The sequence below is a fragment of the Haemaphysalis longicornis genome, unplaced genomic scaffold (genome assembly GCF_048455015.1).
Source record: "Haemaphysalis longicornis isolate Haplotype H1 unplaced genomic scaffold, Haemaphysalis longicornis Haplotype H1 scaffold_1, whole genome shotgun sequence".
NCBI classification, from domain to species: domain Eukaryota; kingdom Metazoa; phylum Arthropoda; class Arachnida; order Ixodida; family Ixodidae; genus Haemaphysalis; species Haemaphysalis longicornis.
In genome coordinates this window covers 173976161-173986059 of record NW_027526203.1, presented here as the reverse complement: position 1 = coordinate 173986059, position 9899 = coordinate 173976161, and the positions used below count along the sequence as shown (strand labels likewise).

Here is a 9899-nt window from a genome sequence, read left to right as displayed (position 1 = left end):
CTTGCACACCCTTTCTGTGCTAACAGGGGAAGGGGGTACATGGAAGTTTCTCCATTGCTTTTGGGAAGCTGCATACAGATACAAATCGCAGCTCACATGGGGCCGCCACGTGCTCTAGCTCACCCAAGTGTTAATGGGAAACTAAATTTGACAGATATGATTAGTGGCATTAACGGTCCCTTTGCTTTACCAGCCCGGAATAGTTCTGGATAGTTTGTGGGCCGTTCGAGGACTGCCCTAGCAATAAGTAAAAGGCCAAAAAGATAGAGCTCCTCTCAGGCAGTTCTTGACAAGAGAAATTGAGAAGACCTTAACGAAAAAGACAAGTGGTTTATTTCAGCTTGACTGTTGGGTAGCACGATGCGACGTGAGCTCTTCGGAGGACGTACGCTATCTATGACAGCCCATAATGCCAGTTTGAACTGGCCATGGTGGAATATATATATATATATATATATATATATATAGAGAGAGAGAGAGAGAGAGAGATCTTTAATGGGCAGGCAAGGTCAGCCCGATTTGCTACACCAGATGGGGGTGAAGATACACACAGGCACACGAAAAGTACACAATCAGGCGAAAGAGTCATTTGTCAGAGTTCACAGCCCACTGTCAAATCCAGTGTTCCGAGGAATGTTAAGAGTGCCTTCGTTGCACGACATGCCATTCCTGTTGTAAGCCACGGCCCAAGGAGGTGCCTCGAAGACATCTAGGCAGTCATGGGGCAGGCCCAGAGAAAGCTCAGCGTTGGTGCGCTCAAGTTAGTAGCGAGGACATCCTCAGAGAATGTGCCTCAGGTCCTCGCAAACTGCACAGGTCAGGCATGAGTGAGAAAGGATGTCGCAGTTTAAAAGGAAAATGCTTAATAAAGGCCACATTGAGCCTGATTCGATGCAGTACAGGCCATGACCACTTGTATGACCTGTACCACTTGTAAAGAAAGTGTGGCTCAATCAGTTGTGTCCATTTATTAGTACATATTAGAAATTAATGCTTGTTGGTTTGATCGAGTTTCCTTATGTGAAAGCTTTAAATGGTCCATTAGCAGAAAAGCCATCATTCTGCATACGTAGCAGCGAAATGGCCCTTAAAATTGCATTGAAATGCAAATTAGGAGAATCCGGGACTGGATGGGAATCAAAGCCAGAACCTACGGGATGCGAGTTAAGCACACGTCTGCGACACCACTTCGGCTCCAGGCTCTAGCTGACTAAAGGCGGACCTAGTGAATCCACTGCAGCGACAGCCGGCACACAGCTGACATTGAACGGCCCGAAAATCATAGTTTTCTGTGCTTTATGACCTTGCCATTTAGTGCGTACGTCAAAACAGGGCGGAGGCCGGTGGAGGCGTTGTTTCGGCCACCCTGCCGCCAGAGCTGTGGCTGAGCTGCCTGAAGGCGTGGCATGTTTCTGACAAGTGTTGGAGGCAAATGGCTATGTCACTTCTTTTCGCTACCTCTGGGCGATGTCACACCGATGTCCATTTACTGTGCGCCGTTCTGCATGCTGTTCCCTCGGCGCGATAAATGACAAATTGAAGTATGTTCCATGCGTCGCAGGCCGCTCATATTTCAGCCAGGTATTAACACCGAAAATTTGTGTGGGTAACTCAGGCTGAATATAGGCCTGACAACATGACCACTTGGGTGGAATCTGGCCAGTAACGATGACATTTGCTGTCAGAAATAGGGGCCAGTTTTGCAGCTCCCTATCCCCATTATTTGTCCCTGCTGCCCTCCACCCTTCCTTGCCCAGAAGTCTGCCTTCAGTTAGATCCTTATCTCTGCCAGCGGAGGAGGGTGGTCCGTGCGGTGGTCACGGGAACTTCAGGTGCTGCAGTCAAGTCTTGTGCTTATCTCAGCGCTTCGTCTGCTGTGGCAGCCTGCGCGGCAGTGGGCCGCTGCAGCTTTTTTACCACTGCTATGGATAAGTCGCTCCAGTTTACTTTCGGAGATTATAAAGTGGGTCATATGTATTTATCCCACATTGTTGCTCATTGGTTAGCTAATAGACAATGCCAGGAAAGATTTCAGTCTGCATTTATTTAAATCATTTTTAGAGATGTTACAGTATAAGCCACTGCATTAGAGATGTTACAGTATAAGCCACTGCAGAGTTATCTTGACCAAAAATCAGATCCCTTCTACCCTGTGAAAGGGAAGTTCAGCAAAGTTGGCGCTCTGGTGGGATTTGCTAAGTTGGGGTTTAAAGGAGCCATGAAGAAAAAACACAAGTTTGGTTCATTCAAAAGATTGCCTCGTTAGAATCATACTGACACCACTTTTAACGTAAACTTCGCTCAAATAAGCTACATAATTACGAAAAAACGGAATGGCCATGCGACCCACCAGCTCATTTCCCGCAACAGAATCTATGATGTCATTCGAGCCAGCTCTGCGATTGGCGGAGGCCGGCAGAAGCAGACGCAAATTAGGTAGAGCTTACAAACTAGCCGAACGAGCGATCTGCGCTTAAATTTAGGGCACATTCTTTACAAAGCAATAAGAATGATGGGACAAACAGTGGAAGTTACGAAAGCACATGTAAACATATAAGTACTGATGCGCACTGCTGTTCGTACTGCGCACAGCATGCTTGGTTTAGCTGCACAGCACTACGGGGCTTGGGGTTGTCTCAGACGACACTGGCCGATTGACGCAAGCAACGGTGTCTTACGTGACCAGATTTGTCGAGCGAGCACTGTTTCAGGGAACGAATATTTTCTCCCAGAACAAAAACAAGTCAGGTTTAAATACGGGCAAAAACAAACCAAACGCTTGACACGGTATGGTGGCGCCATCTAGGTTCGGGTAATGTAAAGAAACGTGGAACAAACCAACACCGCTCGCTGTACAGGGTGGAGACAACCTTTGAACGGTCCCGTGCTGCCGCAATTGGGCCAAAGTGCTCAACGCGTTGTTCTTTTCGTTTCCCACGAGACCTAGCAACGCGAAACAGACAATATGATTCATACTTCTTCAGTAAACCGCGTTGCGGCGATAATTCTAGCGCGGTTTTGACACAATGACTTGCTTCGGCTGTGAGCGAGCGACCCAAAATGGCGGCGCCAGCGTATACGTGTCTCTACCCTGTACGGCGGATGCGTGAATGAAGGTATTCTAGGCTGCAGAGCGGTCGGTTCCTGTGATGTCATTGCAGACCCCGAAAACAAACGATTTAGCGGGAAAATCAAAATATTAACTTAAATTGTTTAATTTATCAGTGAATAAAGCATCGTTTGTATCCGGACAAGCGCTGGGGGTACTATAAAACACGAAATCTTTCGAATAAAACCAACTTGCATTTTCTCTTCATGGCTCCTTTAACTATAGTGGGGATCGGTCATGTTGAATTTGGCTATTGTAAGTTGATTATTGTATAATTAAAGAGACTTGCTCAAAGATCCCGGATGTCATAATTTATTTTGTGATCACTGCAATAATTGCCTTATGATCACTGTGGTAGAGGGCAAGTGGTTTCCCTTTCACTCCGTCAACGTCCTTCCCAAAGGTTAGGTCAGTGGATGACAGGTGACGAGTGGTGTGTACAGTGGCATCGCCCACCACGTCGCTGACATAGACGGTGGCGTGATCTTGACGTCACTTAATAGCATGGCTATGGCACTTAATAGCTGAATCGGATTTGGGAGCAGTTTTTGGAGCAGCGAAATCTCATTTTGGAGCACAAGAACCCAGATTTGAAGCAGAACAACATTTACCATGTCACCTTAGGGGACTTAATCACATTTTTGGTGACTCGTGGGGAAACGTGCACTTTTTAATCGGTTTTGAATGTACATAACGCTGATACAGCCTTTTAATAAAGTTTTTTCTACCACAGTATCACAAGGTACGAACTGCACTACCTTTTTACAAACCATTTTTAAATTTTTAGACATTATGCATAGATAGCGTGGAGTGCTGTTGCAAATATCGAATTGAAAAACTAAGCAATCGCATTGCCAGGACGGGCGGCACGTCACATGGGACCGTTGTCCATCAGGCCTCGGGAAATGAGCAGATCGAAGTTGCGCTGCCGGTAGTGAATAGGGCCGCCTGAGGTTGAGGGACGGGGCTTGTGGATGAGGCTTGGCACGTTCTTAAGGCGCAGATACGCTCGTCGTAATCGACCGCGTCCAAAATGTCAGCATCAAATTCTTCATCCTTCATGTTCTCCTGAACTTGAGCGTCGAGTTTGTGCAGGCTCACCTGGTCATACAAGATGAAGTCGAGAAGATTGTGTTGGTCTATGGCCATTGCTGCCAGACTCCGCAGCAAGGCTTTATGCCTTTCTGCGGAGTCTGGTAGCAACAGTCATGGTCGTGAAGACTGTCGCTCGCAGGACATCTCGGCAAATGCGAAGAGCGTCTATGGCACCAGTCGGCGAAGTAACACGCTGGGGTTTCGAATACCTAGGGGACAAGAGCAGCTTGGGCACGAGCCGAAAGGGGCGGCGGTCGAGGGCAAGACTTCTGGGATAAAGCAGTGCGAAGGTATTCAATCCTCGCGTGCCTCGGAGCCGCTGCGCCGTCTGCATGCGCATAGAAGGTAACCAGTAGCCAACGTGGGTCCGCTCGTGCCTCGTTTCCCGGGTTTCACGGCACCAAAAAATGTGTGGCGAAAGAAGACCAGCGTCTGGCTTCCAAAATGGTGATGGAGTCGACTAGCGAGGCAGTCAGCACCTCCGATCCTCCCCTTCATCTTTTCCTACTGTCGCCCCCTGCCTGCGCATCTTTATTTCTCAACAGTTGCCATCCTATTGTGCAATCCAGCACAGGCCGTGTCGTTGTGGAAGGGCAGCACGGGCCTTCCACGGGCCGAGTCAGGATCACCCACAAGGCATCTTGGAATGAGGATGTTTCCTGATGCCTTTCTCAATTTCAAGAGAACATTTATTCTGCCCCATTGGAGCCACTCAGCCAAGTCAGCATTGCGCGAAGCTTTTCCCGTGGCTCTCACTGGCGGCTCCTCCACGGATGAACAGGGTCGTAGCCGGCGAACAGGAGATGCTGAGTCGATGCCAATCCCAGATGACGTGCGATGGCCTTGGATTGGAAGGCTGAAGTCAACGTCCAAGTGCAGCATGGAGGGGCACAGCACTCACGTATTGAACATTACAAAACTCGTGTTCTGTCTAAGCAATGCAAAACACTCTGGATGCCCACTGGCACACCGAGCAGCCTCGAGGTCACGTTCTTCAAGCGAGCTCGCCACCCGTGAAATCACACGCAAGCCACTGGCCACGTGTACATGCTTCCTTTGCAAGTTATAAGGCACTTTACAGTGAAACAGAGGGCGAGTGATGGGCCACAGCAGTAGTGATCCGGGTCGTTGCCAGTCCAGGCTCGAAGTAGGCGAAAGTCCCTTTGTTATCCGCCAACCTCCCCTGGCGCCGCCTTCTGCCACTCTGGTGCTTTTGAGAGGCACACTTGTCTGTCAAAAAGCAGCACCACGTCGACCGATGGTTCCAGAAAGGGCCTCACGAAACCTTGCTGGAAAATAGAATAAACGATGGTGTTTTAAAAAGGTGGACCTTCCTCTGATTGTCTTGCATCATTACAACAGCAGTTTATGCCTCTTTTTCATTGGGAAAAAGAGGAAGTGGGAGAGGAGGAGGAGGAGAATGGATCGCAAGAGAAGTCACACGGCAAATAAATGCACACTCAACAAGTCATAGTATCGCCAAATAGTAGATGCTCAAAGTGGCAACTAAACAGAGGGACCCAAAGTTTCAGAGCCAGTTCAGCTTCTTCAGGGGTGACAGAATGAGCCGGGAGGTGTTCCTGCCAAGACTCCACAGAATGCCTCTTGAGGAGATTAATCCAAATGCTACGCATGCAGGTGTTGTCAACAGATCAATGCCATGGTCACAGACCATGCAAGGTCCTGCGAGAGTGCTGTACTTGAGGTCACATTTACAGATCTCATTGTTGTGTTGCAGGGAAAAAAAAAAAAAAAAAAGTCACTCAAGAGGGCGATCCTGGCAAAAAAATTTTAAGTACAAATTTTTTACTCATGCTCATAGCTTTGGCGTATTTAATTCCAAATTTGCTTTTACACTCAGGCCAATACTCCTTTCTCTACATGCCACAACATTATCACTTCCTAATATGTGCAGCAACACTTGCTAAACCACCAAGTGGGCAGGAGGGTTTCTAGCACTCGACCCTTACCATTAGTATGCACACCAGTCGCCCCCACGGACCGCCAAATATGAAGTCACCCGTCCGGTTGTAGTACCCATGGTGGCTCCTGCAAATTCTGCGAGATTACCATCCATCAGAGAAATCGTGTCCATCAGAGTAACTTTTGCCACTCCGCCCTTAGCAACATGTGGCAAACAAGAAGTTTTCTTGATTGAAAAATAAACAAGTAGCTAGGTGCTATCACCTATTATCTTGTTTTAAGAAAAAATATACAAAGCTTGTCACCTCCCCATGCAAAATTTGAGCTCGAATGAGTCAGCAGTTCGAAAAGGTGAACGTATGATGTGCTACACTCGGTTACAACTCAAGAACGGCACCACCTCATGTAGTGTATCACTCCGCCAAAGCGCTGGACCCGTGACGTCAGTGCGTGCGTGTTTTGAAAGGGGTTTGCTATGAATGCGTGATATCGTTTGCCTTGTCTCACGCAGTTTGTTTGTCGTCACTGGAGTATTATTAAGTCCAAAAAATCACGGGAACGGCTCACGTCATGTTCAAAATATTCCCAGTAACGCCCTACTTCCGCCGCGCGGAGAAACATCCGGCTACGCTGATAAGGCACAGTGGCAACTTCCGGTGCCGTTCTTAAGTTGTCACCGAGTATAGCGCTGCGACACTCCATACTGATTTATTTCTGTTAATAAAACAAACTGCGCTACAATCAAAATGCAACCTTACCAACACTGAACTACCTGAACAAGAGTTAAGCCCGTTCTACATGGTGCATTTTTCGTCTGCGAATTCGGTGGAATGAACATTTGCACTTGCGAAGTTCACAATGCCTGGAAATGTCGTCTACATGGCCTGCGAATGTCGCGATTTTCGCATTTCAGGGGCACATTGTTTGCAGACCTAATTAAGTCTGTCACGAGCAAAACTTGTTGCGATTTTTTAAGAAAAGGTTTTATTTTACCTTTTGGGCAAGTTGTTTCGGACTGTTTTGCAGTAAATATGAGTTTATTTGCGGTGTCATACAACAATCGCCAATTATTTATCAATATAGGCACACATAGCAGAGCAGATAAACACAGCAAGCAACCCTGGGTTCTTTTGTTGTGCGCGCCTAACACACCTCAGTTTACCTCGGCCGGTTCTTCTACAGTTATTCTGTACGTGTTCCCTGCTGTGATGTCCGCCACTTGCGCGGACATCGATTTAGTATTCGATGAAAAGAGCGCGCGACAGCATATTGCCAACGCGCGTGCGTTTGTTTCGGTGCACTCGCGCTTAAGCCGCGCGTATACAAGCAACGCCATCTGGTTGCTAAGCGTGCAGATGGTGATGCTGTGGCGTTCACCTTGTTGTGTTCCTATTGGCCGCAGGTCCGGCCCCTCTACGCCGCACGAGCGGCGTTCGCGGGGCATGCTCGATCGTTCCAAACATTTGGCCCTTTGCCGCAGCAATGAAAAAAGGTCGTTTTGCCGCACGAGCGGCGCCGCATCTGCGAATTCGCAGGGAAAATCGCACCATGTAGAACAGGCTTTATAAGGACAAATGAAACCTGACTGCGCTACTGCACGGCCCGCCGACCCTGACGGCATCAGTCGGCCCAGCATTTAGTCGGCCGGCCACTAGTGGGCCATCGCAATTCATTCACTCAGTTGAAACTAAGCCACAACACGTTTGTGCCTGGAAGAATGTGTCTTTGGTTTGTTAGTTCGTAGGCAGTATCAAGCTCTAAGTCCAAGTAGCTCCACACAAGCGCACATGCGACGCTTCGCTGACTGGTACGCTAGTAGAAAAATCTAAGGCCACTTGAAGGCAGGAAAAGAGCCAGTGAAGGAATGTGCAGCGTAAAACCAAGGTGCGGGAAGCACTTTTTGTGCTGGGTGAACTAGCACAGCACCCAGCAGCCTGACCACACACATGAGATTGCCTAAGGAATGCATTCACTAGAGATGAAGTATTTGAAGGAATTAGGGGGACACTTACTGCACGAGCATTATTCAAGAAACAGTTATCTAAGCTGCTTGGAATGATAAAACTAAGTAAAAATGTAAATAGGCTATACAGTATGTACTTAATATTTCCATTCCTGACAGCGCTGGTTTGTGGTTAAGTGGTCTGGAGCATTAGGTCCATTGTTTCGCAATTACCAGTTCAAATCCCCAATAGCGCATGTTTTTAAGTTGATTTGTTTTGATGATAGGGTTTAACGCGATGATGCTACACAGGCGATGAGGCACACCGCAGTGGAGGGCTCCGGATTCATTTTTAACACCTGGGGATCTTTAACGCGTGCCGAAATCTCGAACACGTGGGCGTTTTTGCTTTTCGCCTCCATCAGAAAAGCGGCCACCGTGGCCAAGAATCGAACCTGCGTCCTTGTGCTCAGCAGTACAGTGCCATAGCCACTGAGCCACCGTGGCAGGTTTGATTTATTTTTTTTGGATATGTTTTGTCCTTGTGCTCAGCAATGCAGTGCCATAGCCACTGAGCCACCACGGCAGGTTTGATTTATTTCTTTTTGGGATATGTTTTCTGTACTGAATTCACCATTTGTGCACTGTAACGTTTATTGCTCCACGAGCAAGTTCGCAGAACGTGTGCAGGTTGACACTGACGCGCTGGCAAGTTCTCGTTGGCGTGGTGTTGCCATAAGCACCGACTGCTTGCGGGCACAGTCCCGAATCAGCCAACCCTTGTCCTGGTGCGAATACACCTCTAACGATACAGGCACAAGCCAGGCAGCCTCTAAAGGAGCGAGCGAGCGAGCGAGCGAGCGAGAGAGAGAGAGAGAGAGAGAGAGAGAGAGAGAGAGAGAGAGAGAAAATAAACTTTATTTCGAGGAATATCAGCGATTATGCATCATGAAAGCGATGCTGGTGGTTAGATCACGTTGATGGCTGTCAGCGTGAACTGATCAGCGACCTCGGCAGCCCTGGCGACCAAGCGGGCCTGTAGGTCCGGGTCCGAGCTGCGCAGCGCGGCCTCGCACCGTTCCTCGGAGGGTATTTCAGGAAAGGGGTTTTTCGGGCAAGCCCAGATGATGTGGGATAGTGCATACCTGCCAACTCTTCTGAATTTTCCGTAAAATGTACGAATTTCGACCAGTCTTACGATTTTACGAATCTTGCCCGAAATTTTACGGAAAATATTTTGATTTTCGAAAAAAAAGGGAATATCCATTAAAACAACACTGTGCCACCTTGCGCCGCCACGAAAGGGCAATACGTACTCTTGTTATCATCATCAGCAGAAGCTGCGACTTCGTCGCCTTCTCGGGGTGGGCTACACATCCATGTCTGGAATTCGCTTCCACCTCGACCAGCCTGTTTAGACCGCGTCGTTCGGGGGCTGGTTAGGACCTCCATGTTCGTGTCGCTCTTCGTATGACTGCCGCGACCAATGCACTACGACCTGTGGCATGACCGTGGTAGGTGCTTCGCAGTGCAATGACGCGAAGCCGCGACAATACTGCACCGAGTGTTTGTAAAACCGTACACGACAGAATTTGCTCCTCCTGCCTTGTTGCTCATTACTCTTCAAGACTTGTTCCGAAATTTCACTTATGGTTGTGAAAACGTGAGAGCGCTTGGCACAGAACGTTAATTCTTTTAAACTTGTAAAAAATTAGTGCCCCCCCCCCCCCCCCCCCCCCCCCCCCCCCCCCCCCCGGACCACGGGTTTTCGGGTTTTACGAATTTCCAAGTCACCAGATTGGCAGGTATGGATAGTGTGGCATGACCGCC

General features: G+C 48.4%; 1 protein-coding gene across 3 annotated transcripts in view; it reads right to left on the bottom strand.

Moving 5' to 3' along the window:
- Nucleotides 1-538: 538 nt before the first annotated feature.
- The window catches only part of LOC144139434 (uncharacterized), a 61929-nt gene continuing 52568 nt past the window's right edge, over nt 539-9899 (bottom strand). For all 3 annotated transcript variants that reach the window (XM_077671775.1, XM_077671768.1, XM_077671783.1), the window contains 2 exons: nt 6175-6262; nt 539-5493 (listed from right to left, as the gene is read on the bottom strand). The gene's annotated coding sequence lies outside the window, so the exon portion shown is untranslated. The remainder of the gene's footprint in view (nt 5494-6174; nt 6263-9899) is intronic.